The 19,023-nt window shown below is 47.5% G+C and overlaps 10 non-coding genes and 2 pseudogenes across 10 annotated transcripts; all 12 read right to left on the bottom strand.

Moving 5' to 3' along the window:
* Positions 1-1,112: 1,112 nt before the first annotated feature.
* LOC142292709 (U2 spliceosomal RNA) lies at positions 1,113-1,202 on the bottom strand (annotated as a pseudogene).
* A 1,394-nt stretch (positions 1,203-2,596) lies between these two features.
* Positions 2,597-2,787, bottom strand: LOC142292929 (U2 spliceosomal RNA). The gene has a single exon (XR_012750945.1). It is a non-coding gene; the product is annotated as a U2 spliceosomal RNA (small nuclear RNA).
* Positions 2,788-4,190: 1,403 nt separating this feature from the next.
* On the bottom strand, positions 4,191-4,381 carry LOC142292930 (U2 spliceosomal RNA). Its single transcript, XR_012750946.1, has one exon. It is a non-coding gene; the product is annotated as a U2 spliceosomal RNA (small nuclear RNA).
* Positions 4,382-5,783: 1,402 nt separating this feature from the next.
* Positions 5,784-5,974, bottom strand: LOC142292931 (U2 spliceosomal RNA). The gene has a single exon (XR_012750947.1). It is a non-coding gene; the product is annotated as a U2 spliceosomal RNA (small nuclear RNA).
* A 1,402-nt stretch (positions 5,975-7,376) lies between these two features.
* On the bottom strand, positions 7,377-7,567 carry LOC142292932 (U2 spliceosomal RNA). The gene has a single exon (XR_012750948.1). It is a non-coding gene; the product is annotated as a U2 spliceosomal RNA (small nuclear RNA).
* Positions 7,568-8,969: 1,402 nt separating this feature from the next.
* On the bottom strand, positions 8,970-9,160 carry LOC142292934 (U2 spliceosomal RNA). Its single transcript, XR_012750949.1, has one exon. It is a non-coding gene; the product is annotated as a U2 spliceosomal RNA (small nuclear RNA).
* A 1,403-nt stretch (positions 9,161-10,563) lies between these two features.
* On the bottom strand, positions 10,564-10,748 carry LOC142292510 (U2 spliceosomal RNA). The gene has a single exon (XR_012750664.1). It is a non-coding gene; the product is annotated as a U2 spliceosomal RNA (small nuclear RNA).
* Positions 10,749-12,356: 1,608 nt separating this feature from the next.
* On the bottom strand, positions 12,357-12,550 carry LOC142293210 (U2 spliceosomal RNA). Its single transcript, XR_012751194.1, has one exon. It is a non-coding gene; the product is annotated as a U2 spliceosomal RNA (small nuclear RNA).
* Positions 12,551-14,747: 2,197 nt separating this feature from the next.
* On the bottom strand, positions 14,748-14,940 carry LOC142293189 (U2 spliceosomal RNA). Its single transcript, XR_012751177.1, has one exon. It is a non-coding gene; the product is annotated as a U2 spliceosomal RNA (small nuclear RNA).
* Positions 14,941-15,641: 701 nt separating this feature from the next.
* Positions 15,642-15,783, bottom strand: LOC142292741 (U2 spliceosomal RNA; annotated as a pseudogene).
* Positions 15,784-17,186: 1,403 nt separating this feature from the next.
* On the bottom strand, positions 17,187-17,374 carry LOC142293110 (U2 spliceosomal RNA). The gene has a single exon (XR_012751119.1). It is a non-coding gene; the product is annotated as a U2 spliceosomal RNA (small nuclear RNA).
* Positions 17,375-18,777: 1,403 nt separating this feature from the next.
* On the bottom strand, positions 18,778-18,971 carry LOC142293211 (U2 spliceosomal RNA). The gene has a single exon (XR_012751195.1). It is a non-coding gene; the product is annotated as a U2 spliceosomal RNA (small nuclear RNA).
* Between the last annotated feature and the right edge of the window lie 52 nt (positions 18,972-19,023).

The following is a 19,023-nucleotide window of genomic DNA, read 5'->3' on the forward strand; positions in this document are numbered from 1 at the left end:
TGGTCGACGAAGCTGTGGCTACCCGATACTGGGTCACCGCGGCAACCCTTGCCCAGGATTTCTCCCGCTGTGGGCAGTCCTTGTAAAGGTGGTCCGCCTGTCCACATAGGTTGCAAGTCTTCTTCTTTGGGCAGTCCTTGGAGCTGTGTCCCGTCACCCGGCAAACCCTGCAGGCGTCCTCCTTGCAGGTCTTCATCGAATGCCCTTTCCCGCCACATTTCCTGCAGTTGTGTGGCATGTCCGGGTAGTAGATGAGACCAAAGGAGTTTCCCAGAGAGAATGTCGGGGGCAGGTGCTGGAGACCATCCTCGGATGCTGGTTCCCTGTAGAGTCGAACGGTTACTGACCACTTACCCGTCCAGAATCCGTTGCCGTTAAGGATGTGGGATGGCTCCCTCACCACTGTGCAGAGACGTCCCAGGAACGTGGAGATGTCTCTTCCTGGGGTGTGCGGGTTCCGCATGGAGACCGTGATCCTCTTCTCATCCCTCTGTATAGGACAGGATCCTAAAAAAGAATGAAAAGGGGAGTCCGGCATCGCTGCGTTCATCGCCTCCCAGTATCTCCTGCAGGCATTCACCGTGGCAAAGGTTACCAGAAAAATGCCAGTCATGAAGGTCTGGACACTCAGGGTTTCCGCCCTGGAGAAGCCCTGATCCAGAATCATCTTCTTGCAGAACATGTCGCTGGACATGTCCGGCAACCTACCATCCACCGCCTTTAGCTTCAGGGCGACCGTCTGCCGCATCCAAGGCTCCAGGGTTGGAGCCTTTTCAGGCGGCGTCCGGGCTCCCTCCGGCTGGCTGGCGTCGGAGGTAGGGGCCTCTTGGGCCGAAGAAGCCTCTGGATGAGCCTTCCTGGAGGTCCCTGGGTCCTGAGCCTTCTTGGCTGCCTTCTCTGGCTTGCTTGCCATGGCTGGTTCCTGCTTGAGTTCCCGGAGCTGGATCTTGGATTCTTCTCCGGGTGTCTTCTCCCGCTGTGTTCCTCCTCGAAGTTCCTCTGGTCTCCCCAAGTCTTCTCCGAGCCTTCGTCTTCTTGCTTCTTTCTGCCAAGCTCTTCTTCCGTCCGATCTCCCTCTTCCGGTCTCGGCTGGGCTTCGGAGCTCGTCTCCCTGATCGTATCTCGTCAAGTGTAGCTAGCTCAGTTTGTTCTGATAAGAACATATACTACACTTGATCTTAGCCAAAAGGCCGAGAAGCGATAACCAGAATTGGTTTGGGCCTCGAGTGGCACCCTGGCCTATGCCGGACACATCTTAGGGAGAGAGAGTGAGGGGAGACAAACCCACACCTACAGAAGACATTTTGTCACCCAAGCCAACCCTTGAAAAGGCTGCTTTGCAGAGCAAAAACAAGAAGAATGGTGCGTTTTGCAGCCGCCGCCCACTGCAATGAATCTGAATAACTCCTCCTTTTGGGCGCAAGCAACTCCCCTCCCCCTTGCAGTCTTTCCAATTCATGATACATAAAGACGGACAGGACAGGTCGCCTGACTTCCCGTCACTGCCACCCTTTGCCATCCTTACCCGTAGAAAGCCCTTTCATCATCCCCAAACCCTAATCTTTTCCCTTTCCTTCCCAGCCCCCAAACCCTGCCCTCTGTACCCTTCTCACCACCCGCATCCCTTCTCCTATCATCCCCCTACCACCCGGGAAAAAAAAAAAGCTTGCCCCCTCCTTCCACTAGCCCACCTCCCACCCAAAGAGAAACTTCTGCTGCGCAGCTAGCTTTCTAGGCAGCAGCGCTATTGTGATGTCAGCGGGGGGCATTGTGACAAGCCGCCAGTGTTCCGTCTCTTCATGTTGTGCACTGTTCAAACGGAAAATACATCAACAGGCAGACTACAGAAAAGCTTACTAACAAAGGTTAGAGAGGGGCTTTCTCAGAGGGCTTTTTACAGTTTGTCTATTCCCAATTAGCCGTTTAAGTATACTTAATGAAAGTACTAATTCTTTCATAGGCCGCCCATTCTTAGTATTTGACGTTCCTTATATTGCGGTATCAGGCTTCACAGCAGGTTGCAAATCATTCATCACCCATGACTGTCCCCAATTGTGCTCAGAAGCTAAATGTCTCTCATGACCTCTCTTTTAGAATGTCCAAGAGCAAGCAAACTCTTCCTCCAGGAGGGGGAGCCAACAGATCACTGAAGCCATCATCATTGCTCAAAGAAAACACCAAAAACCAATGCATGATAGGAATAAACAGGTAACTTTATTTGGAGTGGAAGCGGAGAGATCGCACCAGATGCCAATTCTAGATCTTATCACACCTGTGGTTACTGCAGCAGCAGGTGAATCCACTTTGTCCAAAAGGGATCTATTCCATTCAATTGCAAATGATCTAGATAAGACAGAGGACAAGATACTGCAGCACGGGACATAGCCGAGTTGGTCAGGTTGAGTGGTGATGAGTTTGCTATTTGGATGAATAAAGAAAGTAAAAAGTGTGAAAGATAAAAAACAAAAGGAGGAAGTGTGAAAAGTGAATGGGCCAAATTGAGGTGCATATGAAGACGTATGCTTTCTTCCAATTCATTAAATCGGGCTAACATGAATCAGGTGAATTGAGTTCTGCTTTTGGAAACTGGGTTAAGAAGGGGTGCACCGGTCCTGGAGGTACTGCAATACCAGGTCAATGCGTGGAGTGGACAGAGCAAGCTCTTTTTCCATCTCCCTGTTCTAAAAATCCATTTAATATATGGTCCCCAGATAGGGGACGTATCAGATATTAAACTGATAAGAACAGATACTACACTTGATCTTAGCCAAAAGGCCGAGAAGCGATAACCAGAATTGGTTTGGGCCTCGAGTGGCACCCTGGCCTATGCCGGACACATCTTAGGGAGAGAGAGTGAGGGGAGACAAACCCACACCTACAGAAGACATTTTGTCACCCAAGCCAACCCTTGAAAAGGCTGCTTTGCAGAGCAAAAACAAGAAGAATGGTGCGTTTTGCAGCCGCCGCCCACTGCAATGAATCTGAATAACTCCTCCTTTTGGGCGCAAGCAACTCCCCTCCCCCTTGCAGTCTTTCCAATTCATGATACATAAAGACGGACAGGACAGGTCGCCTGACTTCCCGTCACTGCCACCCTTTGCCATCCTTACCCGTAGAAAGCCCTTTCATCATCCCCAAACCCTAATCTTTTCCCTTTCCTTCCCAGCCCCCAAACCCTGCCCTCTGTACCCTTCTCACCACCCGCATCCCTTCTCCTATCATCCCCCTACCACCCGGGAAAAAAAAAAAAAAAAAAAAGCTTGCCCCCTCCTTCCATTAGCCCACCTCCCACCCAAAGAGAAACTTCTGCTGCGCAGCTAGCTTTCTAGGCAGCAGCGCTATTGTGATGTCAGCGGGGGGCATTGTGACAAGCCGCCAGTGTTCCGTCTCTTCATGTTGTGCACTGTTCAAACGGAAAATACATCAACAGGCAGACTACAGAAAAGCTTACTAACAAAGGTTAGAGAGGGGCTTTCTCAGAGGGCTTTTTACAGTTTGTCTATTCCCAATTAGCCGTTTAAGTATACTTAATGAAAGTACTAATTCTTTCATAGGCCGCCCATTCTTAGTATTTGACGTTCCTTATATTGCGGTATCAGGCTTCACAGCAGGTTGCAAATCATTCATCACCCATGACTGTCCCCAATTGTGCTCAGAAGCTAAATGTCTCTCATGACCTCTCTTTTAGAATGTCCAAGAGCAAGCAAACTCTTCCTCCAGGAGGGGGAGCCAACAGATCACTGAAGCCATCATCATTGCTCAAAGAAAACACCAAAAACCAATGCATGATAGGAATAAACAGGTAACTTTATTTGGAGTGGAAGCGGAGAGATCGCACCAGATGCCAATTCTAGATCTTATCACACCTGTGGTCACTGCAGCAGCAGGTGAATCCACTTTGTCCAAAAGGGATCTATTCCATTCAATTGCAAATGATCTAGATAAGACAGAGGACAAGATACTGCAGCACGGGACATAGCCGAGTTGGTCAGGTTGAGTGGTGATGAGTTTGCTATTTGGATGAATAAAGAAAGTAAAAAGTGTGAAAGATAAAAAACAAAAGGAGGAAGTGTGAAAAGTGAATGGGCCAAATTGAGGTGCATATGAAGACGTATGCTTTCTTCCAATTCATTAAATCGGGCTAATATGAATCAGGTGAATTGAGTTCTGCTTTTGGAAACTGGGTTAAGAAGGGGTGCACCGGTCCTGGAGGTACTGCAATACCAGGTCAATGCGTGGAGTGGACAGAGCAAGCTCTTTTTCCATCTCCCTGTTCTAAAAATCCATTTAATATATGGTCCCCAGATAGGGGACGTATCAGATATTAAACTGATAAGAACAGATACTACACTTGATCTTAGCCAAAAGGCCGAGAAGCGATAACCAGAATTGGTTTGGGCCTCGAGTGGCACCCTGGCCTATGCCGGACACATCTTAGGGAGAGAGAGTGAGGGGAGACAAACCCACACCTACAGAAGACATTTTGTCACCCAAGCCAACCCTTGAAAAGGCTGCTTTGCAGAGCAAAAACAAGAAGAATGGTGCGTTTTGCAGCCGCCGCCCACTGCAATGAATCTGAATAACTCCTCCTTTTGGGCGCAAGCAACTCCCCTCCCCCTTGCAGTCTTTCCAATTCATGATACATAAAGACGGACAGGACAGGTCGCCTGACTTCCCGTCACTGCCACCCTTTGCCATCCTTACCCGTAGAAAGCCCTTTCATCATCCCCAAACCCTAATCTTTTCCCTTTCCTTCCCAGCCCCCAAACCCTGCCCTCTGTACCCTTCTCACCACCCGCATCCCTTCTCCTATCATCCCCCTACCACCCGGGAAAAAAAAAAAAAAAAAAAGCTTGCCCCCTCCTTCCACTAGCCCACCTCCCACCCAAAGAGAAACTTCTGCTGCGCAGCTAGCTTTCTAGGCAGCAGCGCTATTGTGATGTCAGCGGGGGGCATTGTGACAAGCCGCCAGTGTTCCGTCTCTTCATGTTGTGCACTGTTCAAACGGAAAATACATCAACAGGCAGACTACAGAAAAGCTTACTAACAAAGGTTAGAGAGGGGCTTTCTCAGAGGGCTTTTTACAGTTTGTCTATTCCCAATTAGCCGTTTAAGTATACTTAATGAAAGTACTAATTCTTTCATAGGCCGCCCATTCTTAGTATTTGACGTTCCTTATATTGCGGTATCAGGCTTCACAGCAGGTTGCAAATCATTCATCACCCATGACTGTCCCCAATTGTGCTCAGAAGCTAAATGTCTCTCATGACCTCTCTTTTAGAATGTCCAAGAGCAAGCAAACTCTTCCTCCAGGAGGGGGAGCCAACAGATCACTGAAGCCATCATCATTGCTCAAAGAAAACACCAAAAACCAATGCATGATAGGAATAAACAGGTAACTTTATTTGGAGTGGAAGCGGAGAGATCGCACCAGATGCCAATTCTAGATCTTATCACACCTGTGGTCACTGCAGCAGCAGGTGAATCCACTTTGTCCAAAAGGGATCTATTCCATTCAATTGCAAATGATCTAGATAAGACAGAGGACAAGATACTGCAGCACGGGACATAGCCGAGTTGGTCAGGTTGAGTGGTGATGAGTTTGCTATTTGGATGAATAAAGAAAGTAAAAAGTGTGAAAGATAAAAAACAAAAGGAGGAAGTGTGAAAAGTGAATGGGCCAAATTGAGGTGCATATGAAGACGTATGCTTTCTTCCAATTCATTAAATCGGGCTAATATGAATCAGGTGAATTGAGTTCTGCTTTTGGAAACTGGGTTAAGAAGGGGTGCACCGGTCCTGGAGGTACTGCAATACCAGGTCAATGCGTGGAGTGGACAGAGCAAGCTCTTTTTCCATCTCCCTGTTCTAAAAATCCATTTAATATATGGTCCCCAGATAGGGGACGTATCAGATATTAAACTGATAAGAACAGATACTACACTTGATCTTAGCCAAAAGGCCGAGAAGCGATAACCAGAATTGGTTTGGGCCTCGAGTGGCACCCTGGCCTATGCCGGACACATCTTAGGGAGAGAGAGTGAGGGGAGACAAACCCACACCTACAGAAGACATTTTGTCACCCAAGCCAACCCTTGAAAAGGCTGCTTTGCAGAGCAAAAACAAGAAGAATGGTGCGTTTTGCAGCCGCCGCCCACTGCAATGAATCTGAATAACTCCTCCTTTTGGGCGCAAGCAACTCCCCTCCCCCTTGCAGTCTTTCCAATTCATGATACATAAAGACGGACAGGACAGGTCGCCTGACTTCCCGTCACTGCCACCCTTTGCCATCCTTACCCGTAGAAAGCCCTTTCATCATCCCCAAACCCTAATCTTTTCCCTTTCCTTCCCAGCCCCCAAACCCTGCCCTCTGTACCCTTCTCACCACCCGCATCCCTTCTCCTATCATCCCCCTACCACCCGGGAAAAAAAAAAAAAAAAAAAGCTTGCCCCCTCCTTCCACTAGCCCACCTCCCACCCAAAGAGAAACTTCTGCTGCGCAGCTAGCTTTCTAGGCAGCAGCGCTATTGTGATGTCAGCGGGGGGCATTGTGACAAGCCGCCAGTGTTCCGTCTCTTCATGTTGTGCACTGTTCAAACGGAAAATACATCAACAGGCAGACTACAGAAAAGCTTACTAACAAAGGTTAGAGAGGGGCTTTCTCAGAGGGCTTTTTACAGTTTGTCTATTCCCAATTAGCCGTTTAAGTATACTTAATGAAAGTACTAATTCTTTCATAGGCCGCCCATTCTTAGTATTTGACGTTCCTTATATTGCGGTATCAGGCTTCACAGCAGGTTGCAAATCATTCATCACCCATGACTGTCCCCAATTGTGCTCAGAAGCTAAATGTCTCTCATGACCTCTCTTTTAGAATGTCCAAGAGCAAGCAAACTCTTCCTCCAGGAGGGGGAGCCAACAGATCACTGAAGCCATCATCATTGCTCAAAGAAAACACCAAAAACCAATGCATGATAGGAATAAACAGGTAACTTTATTTGGAGTGGAAGCGGAGAGATCGCACCAGATGCCAATTCTAGATCTTATCACACCTGTGGTCACTGCAGCAGCAGGTGAATCCACTTTGTCCAAAAGGGATCTATTCCATTCAATTGCAAATGATCTAGATAAGACAGAGGACAAGATACTGCAGCACGGGACATAGCCGAGTTGGTCAGGTTGAGTGGTGATGAGTTTGCTATTTGGATGAATAAAGAAAGTAAAAAGTGTGAAAGATAAAAAACAAAAGGAGGAAGTGTGAAAAGTGAATGGGCCAAATTGAGGTGCATATGAAGACGTATGCTTTCTTCCAATTCATTAAATCGGGCTAATATGAATCAGGTGAATTGAGTTCTGCTTTTGGAAACTGGGTTAAGAAGGGGTGCACCGGTCCTGGAGGTACTGCAATACCAGGTCAATGCGTGGAGTGGACAGAGCAAGCTCTTTTTCCATCTCCCTGTTCTAAAAATCCATTTAATATATGGTCCCCAGATAGGGGACGTATCAGATATTAAACTGATAAGAACAGATACTACACTTGATCTTAGCCAAAAGGCCGAGAAGCGATAACCAGAATTGGTTTGGGCCTCGAGTGGCACCCTGGCCTATGCCGGACACATCTTAGGGAGAGAGAGTGAGGGGAGACAAACCCACACCTACAGAAGACATTTTGTCACCCAAGCCAACCCTTGAAAAGGCTGCTTTGCAGAGCAAAAACAAGAAGAATGGTGCGTTTTGCAGCCGCCGCCCACTGCAATGAATCTGAATAACTCCTCCTTTTGGGCGCAAGCAACTCCCCTCCCCCTTGCAGTCTTTCCAATTCATGATACATAAAGACGGACAGGACAGGTCGCCTGACTTCCCGTCACTGCCACCCTTTGCCATCCTTACCCGTAGAAAGCCCTTTCATCATCCCCAAACCCTAATCTTTTCCCTTTCCTTCCCAGCCCCCAAACCCTGCCCTCTGTACCCTTCTCACCACCCGCATCCCTTCTCCTATCATCCCCCTACCACCCGGGAAAAAAAAAAAAAAAAAAAGCTTGCCCCCTCCTTCCACTAGCCCACCTCCCACCCAAAGAGAAACTTCTGCTGCGCAGCTAGCTTTCTAGGCAGCAGCGCTATTGTGATGTCAGCGGGGGGCATTGTGACAAGCCGCCAGTGTTCCGTCTCTTCATGTTGTGCACTGTTCAAACGGAAAATACATCAACAGGCAGACTACAGAAAAGCTTACTAACAAAGGTTAGAGAGGGGCTTTCTCAGAGGGCTTTTTACAGTTTGTCTATTCCCAATTAGCCGTTTAAGTATACTTAATGAAAGTACTAATTCTTTCATAGGCCGCCCATTCTTAGTATTTGACGTTCCTTATATTGCGGTATCAGGCTTCACAGCAGGTTGCAAATCATTCATCACCCATGACTGTCCCCAATTGTGCTCAGAAGCTAAATGTCTCTCATGACCTCTCTTTTAGAATGTCCAAGAGCAAGCAAACTCTTCCTCCAGGAGGGGGAGCCAACAGATCACTGAAGCCATCATCATTGCTCAAAGAAAACACCAAAAACCAATGCATGATAGGAATAAACAGGTAACTTTATTTGGAGTGGAAGCGGAGAGATCGCACCAGATGCCAATTCTAGATCTTATCACACCTGTGGTCACTGCAGCAGCAGGTGAATCCACTTTGTCCAAAAGGGATCTATTCCATTCAATTGCAAATGATCTAGATAAGACAGAGGACAAGATACTGCAGCACGGGACATAGCCGAGTTGGTCAGGTTGAGTGGTGATGAGTTTGCTATTTGGATGAATAAAGAAAGTAAAAAGTGTGAAAGATAAAAAACAAAAGGAGGAAGTGTGAAAAGTGAATGGGCCAAATTGAGGTGCATATGAAGACGTATGCTTTCTTCCAATTCATTAAATCGGGCTAATATGAATCAGGTGAATTGAGTTCTGCTTTTGGAAACTGGGTTAAGAAGGGGTGCACCGGTCCTGGAGGTACTGCAATACCAGGTCAATGCGTGGAGTGGACAGAGCAAGCTCTTTTTCCATCTCCCTGTTCTAAAAATCCATTTAATATATGGTCCCCAGATAGGGGACGTATCAGATATTAAACTGATAAGAACAGATACTACACTTGATCTTAGCCAAAAGGCCGAGAAGCGATAACCAGAATTGGTTTGGGCCTCGAGTGGCACCCTGGCCTATGCCGGACACATCTTAGGGAGAGAGAGTGAGGGGAGACAAACCCACACCTACAGAAGACATTTTGTCACCCAAGCCAACCCTTGAAAAGGCTGCTTTGCAGAGCAAAAACAAGAAGAATGGTGCGTTTTGCAGCCGCCGCCCACTGCAATGAATCTGAATAACTCCTCCTTTTGGGCGCAAGCAACTCCCCTCCCCCTTGCAGTCTTTCCAATTCATGATACATAAAGACGGACAGGACAGGTCGCCTGACTTCCCGTCACTGCCACCCTTTGCCATCCTTACCCGTAGAAAGCCCTTTCATCATCCCCAAACCCTAATCTTTTCCCTTTCCTTCCCAGCCCCCAAACCCTGCCCTCTGTACCCTTCTCACCACCCGCATCCCTTCTCCTATCATCCCCCTACCACCCGGGAAAAAAAAAAAAAAAAAAAAGCTTGCCCCCTCCTTCCACTAGCCCACCTCCCACCCAAAGAGAAACTTCTGCTGCGCAGCTAGCTTTCTAGGCAGCAGCGCTATTGTGATGTCAGCGGGGGGCATTGTGACAAGCCGCCAGTGTTCCGTCTCTTCATGTTGTGCACTGTTCAAACGGAAAATACATCAACAGGCAGACTACAGAAAAGCTTACTAACAAAGGTTAGAGAGGGGCTTTCTCAGAGGGCTTTTTACAGTTTGTCTATTCCCAATTAGCCGTTTAAGTATACTTAATGAAAGTACTAATTCTTTCATAGGCCGCCCATTCTTAGTATTTGACGTTCCTTATATTGCGGTATCAGGCTTCACAGCAGGTTGCAAATCATTCATCACCCATGACTGTCCCCAATTGTGCTCAGAAGCTAAATGTCTCTCATGACCTCTCTTTTAGAATGTCCAAGAGCAAGCAAACTCTTCCTCCAGGAGGGGGAGCCAACAGATCACTGAAGCCATCATCATTGCTCAAAGAAAACACCAAAAACCAATGCATGATAGGAATAAACAGGTAACTTTATTTGGAGTGGAAGCGGAGAGATCGCACCAGATGCCAATTCTAGATCTTATCACACCTGTGGTCACTGCAGCAGCAGGTGAATCCACTTTGTCCAAAAGGGATCTATTCCATTCAATTGCAAATGATCTAGATAAGACAGAGGACAAGATACTGCAGCACGGGACATAGCCGAGTTGGTCAGGTTGAGTGGTGATGAGTTTGCTATTTGGATGAATAAAGAAAGTAAAAAGTGTGAAAGATAAAAAACAAAAGGAGGAAGTGTGAAAAGTGAATGGGCCAAATTGAGGTGCATATGAAGACGTATGCTTTCTTCCAATTCATTAAATCGGGCTAATATGAATCAGGTGAATTGAGTTCTGCTTTTGGAAACTGGGTTAAGAAGGGGTACACCGGTCCTGGAGGTACTGCAATACCAGGTCAATGCGTGGAGTGGACAGAGCAAGCTCTTTTTCCATCTCCCTGTTCTAAAAATCCATTTAATATATGGTCCCCAGATAGGGGACGTATCAGATATTAAACTGATAAGAACAGATGAGATTTCATCCGCAAATTTCAGAAAACAGTCATCGGCCACCACACAAAAGCGCAGTGCCGCAGGTGATCGCCTCCCGAGCCCAGGAACCACCAGCCATAAGGGGACGTAAGCACCAAAAGGCGCAACAATCCCCGAGGCCGGCGGTTGTGCAAGCCCGGGCCCCTCCCAGCCAAGACCAAGGCAAACCCAATGAAGGGACTACACTTGATCTTAGCCAAAAGGCCGAGAAGCGATAACCAGAATTGGTTTGGGCCTCGAGTGGCACCCTGGCCTATGCCGGACACATCTTAGGGAGAGAGAGTGAGGGGAGACAAACCCACACCTACAGAAGACATTTTGTCACCCAAGCCAACCCTTGAAAAGGCTGCTTTGCAGAGCAAAAACAAGAAGAATGGTGCGTTTTGCAGCCGCCGCCCACTGCAATGAATCTGAATAACTCCTCCTTTTGGGCGCAAGCAACTCCCCTCCCCCTTGCAGTCTTTCCAATTCATGATACATAAAGACGGACAGGACAGGTCGCCTGACTTCCCGTCACTGCCACCCTTTGCCATCCTTACCCGTAGAAAGCCCTTTCATCATCCCCAAACCCTAATCTTTTCCCTTTCCTTCCCAGCCCCCAAACCCTGCCCTCTGTACCCTTCTCACCACCCGCATCCCTTCTCCTATCATCCCCCTACCACCCGGGAAAAAAAAAAAAAAAAAAAAGCTTGCCCCCTCCTTCCACTAGCCCACCTCCCACCCAAAGAGAAACTTCTGCTGCGCAGCTAGCTTTCTAGGCAGCAGCGCTATTGTGATGTCAGCGGGGGGCATTGTGACAAGCCGCCAGTGTTCCGTCTCTTCATGTTGTGCACTGTTCAAACGGAAAATACATCAACAGGCAGACTACAGAAAAGCTTACTAACAAAGGTTAGAGAGGGGCTTTCTCAGAGGGCTTTTTACAGTTTGTCTATTCCCAATTAGCCGTTTAAGTATACTTAATGAAAGTACTAATTCTTTCATAGGCCGCCCATTCTTAGTATTTGACGTTCCTTATATTGCGGTATCAGGCTTCACAGCAGGTTGCAAATCATTCATCACCCATGACTGTCCCCAATTGTGCTCAGAAGCTAAATGTCTCTCATGACCTCTCTTTTAGAATGTCCAAGAGCAAGCAAACTCTTCCTCCAGGAGGGGGAGCCAACAGATCACTGAAGCCATCATCATTGCTCAAAGAAAACACCAAAAACCAATGCATGATAGGAATAAACAGGTAACTTTATTTGGAGTGGAAGCGGAGAGATCGCACCAGATGCCAATTCTAGATCTTATCACACCTGTGGTCACTGCAGCAGCAGGTGAATCCACTTTGTCCAAAAGGGATCTATTCCATTCAATTGCAAATGATCTAGATAAGACAGAGGACAAGATACTGCAGCACGGGACATAGCCGAGTTGGTCAGGTTGAGTGGTGATGAGTTTGCTATTTGGATGAATAAAGAAAGTAAAAAGTGTGAAAGATAAAAAACAAAAGGAGGAAGTGTGAAAAGTGAATGGGCCAAATTGAGGTGCATATGAAGACGTATGCTTTCTTCCAATTCATTAAATCGGGCTAATATGAATCAGGTGAATTGAGTTCTGCTTTTGGAAACTGGGTTAAGAAGGGGTGCACCGGTCCTGGAGGTACTGCAATACCAGGTCAATGCGTGGAGTGGACAGAGCAAGCTCTTTTTCCATCTCCCTGTTCTAAAAATCCATTTAATATATGGTCCCCAGATAGGGGACGTATCAGATATTAAACTGATAAGAACAGATTTTTTGATTTAATGAAGCTTTCCAAAGCACCACAAAAAATGCATAACCGAAGTCACACCAAAAACAGTGCAAAGGCTAGGATTCGTGTGGACCCCACCGTGAGGAGAGGGTCCCCAAAAATCAACCCCGTCCCTCCGAGCCAGAAGGCCACAGCAAGGGTCAGGGATCTTCGGTGCTCCCCCAAGCCGAAGCCTGGTTGAGCCTTGTCGTTGCTCCCAGCGTCCACCCAGGCATCTTACCCAAGTGGAGTAGAGAGCTACTAGTTGTTGGTTTCGCAGCCGAAACTGCCCGGACCGTCAACCGGTGTTGGTTTCTCAGCCCAAGGCTAACCGGACCTCCAACCGGGTGTTGGTTTCTCAGCCGAAGCTGACCCAGACCTCCAACCGGGTGTTGGTTTCTCAGCCGAAGCTGACCCAGACCTCCAACCGGGTGTTGGTTTCTCAGCCCAAAGCTGACCAGACCTCCGACCGGGATTGTAAAAATTTCCCTTCCTAGCCAGAAGGCCGGGATAGGGTAATATGCTCAAAAAGTATGAAAAGACAAGGTACGGTGTGCTACAGAGCCCAAGGCTTGCCGGGGTCCCAAGCCAGCAAGCTCAGACTCACTCCAGGGTCGTCAGTCCTGGGGCACGTTGTACCATAGCCCCCCACCCTTACTCAGTCTAATAGCCTCGATCCTGGTAGGGCCATGTTTTCCTCTAGATGAATACACTATCCACCCAGAGTACTAGCAAGCGCAACCTTCCAGTGTGCATTGTATCATTGTACTAAGGTGGCCTGGAGCTTAAACCACCTCTTCGAACAACACTACACTTGATCTTAGCCAAAAGGCCGAGAAGCGATAACCAGAATTGGTTTGGGCCTCGAGTGGCACCCTGGCCTATGCCGGACACATCTTAGGGAGAGAGAGTGAGGGGAGACAAACCCACACCTACAGAAGACATTTTGTCACCCAAGCCAACCCTTGAAAAGGCTGCTTTGCAGAGCAAAAACAAGAAGAATGGTGCGTTTTGCAGCCGCCGCCCACTGCAATGAATCTGAATAACTCCTCCTTTTGGGCGCAAGCAACTCCCCTCCCCCTTGCAGTCTTTCCAATTCATGATACATAAAGACGGACAGGACAGGTCGCCTGACTTCCCGTCACTGCCACCCTTTGCCATCCTTACCCGTAGAAAGCCCTTTCATCATCCCCAAACCCTAATCTTTTCCCTTTCCTTCCCAGCCCCCAAACCCTGCCCTCTGTACCCTTCTCACCACCCGCATCCCTTCTCCTATCATCCCCCTACCACTCGGGAAAAAAAAAAAAGCTTGCCCCCTCCTTCCACTAGCCCACCTCCCACCCAAAGAGAAACTTCTGCTGCGCAGCTAGCTTTCTAGGCAGCAGCGCTATTGTGATGTCAGCGGGGGGCATTGTGACAAGCCGCCAGTGTTCCGTCTCTTCATGTTGTGCACTGTTCAAACGGAAAATACATCAACAGGCAGACTACAGAAAAGCTTACTAACAAAGGTTAGAGAGGGGCTTTCTCAGAGGGCTTTTTACAGTTTGTCTATTCCCAATTAGCCGTTTAAGTATACTTAATGAAAGTACTAATTCTTTCATAGGCCGCCCATTCTTAGTATTTGACGTTCCTTATATTGCGGTATCAGGCTTCACAGCAGGTTGCAAATCATTCATCACCCATGACTGTCCCCAATTGTGCTCAGAAGCTAAATGTCTCTCATGACCTCTCTTTTAGAATGTCCAAGAGCAAGCAAACTCTTCCTCCAGGAGGGGGAGCCAACAGATCACTGAAGCCATCATCATTGCTCAAAGAAAACACCAAAAACCAATGCATGATAGGAATAAACAGGTAACTTTATTTGGAGTGGAAGCGGAGAGATCGCACCAGATGCCAATTCTAGATCTTATCACACCTGTGGTCACTGCAGCAGCAGGTGAATCCACTTTGTCCAAAAGGGATCTATTCCATTCAATTGCAAATGATCTAGATAAGACAGAGGACAAGATACTGCAGCACGGGACATAGCCGAGTTGGTCAGGTTGAGTGGTGATGAGTTTGCTATTTGGATGAATAAAGAAAGTAAAAAGTGTGAAAGATAAAAAACAAAAGGAGGAAGTGTGAAAAGTGAATGGGCCAAATTGAGGTGCATATGAAGACGTATGCTTTCTTCCAATTCATTAAATCGGGCTAATATGAATCAGGTGAATTGAGTTCTGCTTTTGGAAACTGGGTTAAGAAGGGGTGCACCGGTCCTGGAGGTACTGCAATACCAGGTCAATGCGTGGAGTGGACAGAGCAAGCTCTTTTTCCATCTCCCTGTTCTAAAAATCCATTTAATATATGGTCCCCAGATAGGGGACGTATCAGATATTAAACTGATAAGAACAGATTTTTGATTTAATGAAGCTTTCCAAAGCACCGCAAAAAATGCATGACCGAAGTCACACCAAAAACAGTGCAAAGGCTAGGATTCGTGTGGACCCCTCCGTGAGGAGAGGGTCCCCAAAAATCAACCCCGTCCCTCCGAGCCAGAAGGCCACAGCAAGGGTCAGGGATCTTCGGTGCTCCCCCAAGCCGAAGCCTGGTTGAGCCTTGTCGTTGCTCCCAGCGTCCACCCAGGCATCTTACCCAAGTGGAGTAGAGAGCTACTAGTTGTTGGTTTCGCAGCCGAAACTGCCCGGACCGTCAACCGGTGTTGGTTTCTCAGCCCAAGGCTAACCGGACCTCCAACCGGGTGTTGGTTTCTCAGCCGAAGCTGACCCGGACCTCCAACCGGGTGTTGGTTTCTCAGCCGAAGCTGACCCGGACCTCCAACCGGGTGTTGGTTTCTCAGCCGAAGCTGACCCGGACCTCCAACCGGGTGTTGGTTTCTCAGCCCAAAGCTGAACGGACCTCCGACCATAATTATAAAAATTTCCCTTCCTAGCCAGAAGGCCGGGATAGAGCAATATGCTCAGAAAGTATGAAAGGGCAAGGTACGGTGTGCTACAGGGCCCAAGGCTTGCCGGGGTCCAAAGCCAGCAAGCTCAGACTCACTCCAGGGTCGTCAATCCTGGGGCACATTGCACCATAGCCCCCACACTTACTCAGTCTAATAGCCTTGATCCTGGTAGGGCCATGGTTTCCTCTAGATGGATATACTATCCTCCCAAAGTACTAACAAGCGCAACCTTCCAGTGTGCATTGCATCATTGTACTAAGGTGGCCGGAGCCTTAAACCACCTTTTCGAACGATACTACACTTGATCTTAGCCAAAAGGCCGAGAAGCGATAACCAGAATTGGTTTGGGCCTCGAGTGGCACCCTGGCCTATGCCGGACACATCTTAGGGAGAGAGAGTGAGGGGAGACAAACCCACACCTACAGAAGACATTTTGTCACCCAAGCCAACCCTTGAAAAGGCTGCTTTGCAGAGCAAAAACAAGAAGAATGGTGCGTTTTGCAGCCGCCGCCCACTGCAATGAATCTGAATAACTCCTCCTTTTGGGCGCAAGCAACTCCCCTCCCCCTTGCAGTCTTTCCAATTCATGATACATAAAGACGGACAGGACAGGTCGCCTGACTTCCCGTCACTGCCACCCTTTGCCATCCTTACCCGTAGAAAGCCCTTTCATCATCCCCAAACCCTAATCTTTTCCCTTTCCTTCCCAGCCCCCAAACCCTGCCCTCTGTACCCTTCTCACCACCTGCATCCCTTCTCCTATCATCCCCCTACCACCCGGGAAAAAAAAAAAAAAAAAAAAGCTTGCCCCCTCCTTCCACTAGCCCACCTCCCACCCAAAGAGAAACTTCTGCTGCGCAGCTAGCTTTCTAGGCAGCAGCGCTATTGTGATGTCAGCGGGGGGCATTGTGACAAGCCGCCAGTGTTCCGTCTCTTCATGTTGTGCACTGTTCAAACGGAAAATACATCAACAGGCAGACTACAGAAAAGCTTACTAACAAAGGTTAGAGAGGGGCTTTCTCAGAGGGCTTTTTACAGTTTGTCTATTCCCAATTAGCCGTTTAAGTATACTTAATGAAAGTACTAATTCTTTCATAGGCCGCCCATTCTTAGTATTTGACGTTCCTTATATTGCGGTATCAGGCTTCACAGCAGGTTGCAAATCATTCATCACCCATGACTGTCCCCAATTGTGCTCAGAAGCTAAATGTCTCTCATGACCTCTCTTTTAGAATGTCCAAGAGCAAGCAAACTCTTCCTCCAGGAGGGGGAGCCAACAGATCACTGAAGCCATCATCATTGCTCAAAGAAAACACCAAAAACCAATGCATGATAGGAATAAACAGGTAACTTTATTTGGAGTGGAAGCGGAGAGATCGCACCAGATGCCAATTCTAGATCTTATCACACCTGTGGTCACTGCAGCAGCAGGTGAATCCACTTTGTCCAAAAGGGATCTATTCCATTCAATTGCAAATGATCTAGATAAGACAGAGGACAAGATACTGCAGCACGGGACATAGCCGAGTTGGTCAGGTTGAGTGGTGATGAGTTTGCTATTTGGATGAATAAAGAAAGTAAAAAGTGTGAAAGATAAAAAACAAAAGGAGGAAGTGTGAAAAGTGAATGGGCCAAATTGAGGTGCATATGAAGACGTATGCTTTCTTCCAATTCATTAAATCGGGCTAATATGAATCAGGTGAATTGAGTTCTGCTTTTGGAAACTGGGTTAAGAAGGGGTGCACCGGTCCTGGAGGTACTGCAATACCAGGTCAATGCGTGGAGTGGACAGAGCAAGCTCTTTTTCCATCTCCCTGTTCTTAAAATCCATTTAATATATGGTCCCCAGATAGGGGACATATCAGATATTAAACTAAGAACAGATACTACACTTGATCTTAGCCAAAAGGCCGAGAAGCGATAACCAGAATTGGTTTGGGCCTCGAGTGGCACCCTGGCCTATGCCGGACACATCTTAGGGAGAGAGAGTGAGGGGAGACAAACCCACACCTACAGAAGACATTTTGTCACCCAAGCCAACCCTTGAAAAGGCTGCTTTGCAGAGCAAAAACAAGAAGAATGGTGCGTTTTGCAGCCGCCGCCCACTGCAATGAATCTGAATAACTCCTCCTTTTGGGCGCAAGCAACTCCCCTCCCCCTTGCAGTCTTTCCAATTCATGATACATAAAGACGGACAGGACAGGTCGCCTGACTTCCCGTCACTGCCACCCTTTGCCATCCTTACCCGTAGAAAGCCCTTTCATCATCCCCAAACCCTAATCTTTTCCCTTTCCTTCCCAGCCCCCAAACCCTGCCCTCTGTACCCTTCTCACCACCCGCATCCCTTCTCCTATCATCCCCCTACCACCCGGGAAAAAAAAAAAAAAAAAAAAGCTTGCCCCCTCCTTCCACTAGCCCACCTCCCACCCAAAGAGAAACTTCTGCTGCGCAGCTAGCTTTCTAGGCAGCAGCGCTATTGTGATGTCAGCGGGGGGCATTGTGACAAGCCGCCAGTGTTCCGTCTCTTCATGTTGTGCACTGTTCAAACGGAAAATACATCAACAGGCAGACTACAGAAAAGCTTACTAACAAAGGTTAGAGAGGGGCTTTCTCAGAGGGCTTTTTACAGTTTGTCTATTCCCAATTAGCCGTTTAAGTATACTTAATGAAAGTACTAATTCTTTCATAGGCCGCCCATTCTTAGTATTTGACGTTCCTTATATTGCGGTATCAGGCTTCACAGCAGGTTGCAAATCATTCATCACCCATGACTGTCCCCAATTGTGCTCAGAAGCTAAATGTCTCTCATGACCTCTCTTTTAGAATGTCCAAGAGCAAGCAAACTCTTCCTCCAGGAGGGGGAGCCAACAGATCACTGAAGCCATCATCATTGCTCAAAGAAAACACCAAAAACCAATGCATGATAGGAATAAACAGGTAACTTTATTTGGAGTGGAAGCGGAGAGATCGCACCAGATGCCAATTCTAGATCTTATCACACCTGTGGTCACTGCAGCAGCAGGTGAATCCACTTTGTCCAAAAGGGATCTATTCCATTCAATTGCAAATGATCTAGATAAGACAGAGGACAAGATACTGCAGCACGGGACATAGCCGAGTTGGTCAGGTTGAGTGGTGATGAGTTTGCTATTTGGATGAATAAAGAAAGTAAAAAGTGTGAAAGATAAAAAACAAAAGGAGGAAGTGTGAAAAGTGAATGGGCCAAATTGAGGTGCATATGAAGACGTATGCTTTCTTCCAATTCATTAAATCGGGCTAATATGAATCAGGTGAATTGAGTTCTGCTTTTGGAAACTGGGTTAAGAAGGGGTGCACCGGTCCTGGAGGTACTGCAATACCAGGTCAATGCGTGGAGTGGACAGAGCAAGCTCTTTTTCCATCTCCCTGTTCTAAAAATCCATTTAATATATGGTCCCCAGATAGGGGACGTATCAGATATTAAACTGATAAGAACAGATTTTTTGATTTAATGAAGCTTTCCAAAGCACCACAAAAAATGCATAACCGAAGTCACACCAAAAACAGTGCAAAGGCTAGGATTCGTGTGGAC

This window comes from Anomaloglossus baeobatrachus, chromosome 2, assembly GCF_048569485.1.
Source record: "Anomaloglossus baeobatrachus isolate aAnoBae1 chromosome 2, aAnoBae1.hap1, whole genome shotgun sequence".
Taxonomy (NCBI): domain Eukaryota; kingdom Metazoa; phylum Chordata; class Amphibia; order Anura; family Aromobatidae; genus Anomaloglossus; species Anomaloglossus baeobatrachus.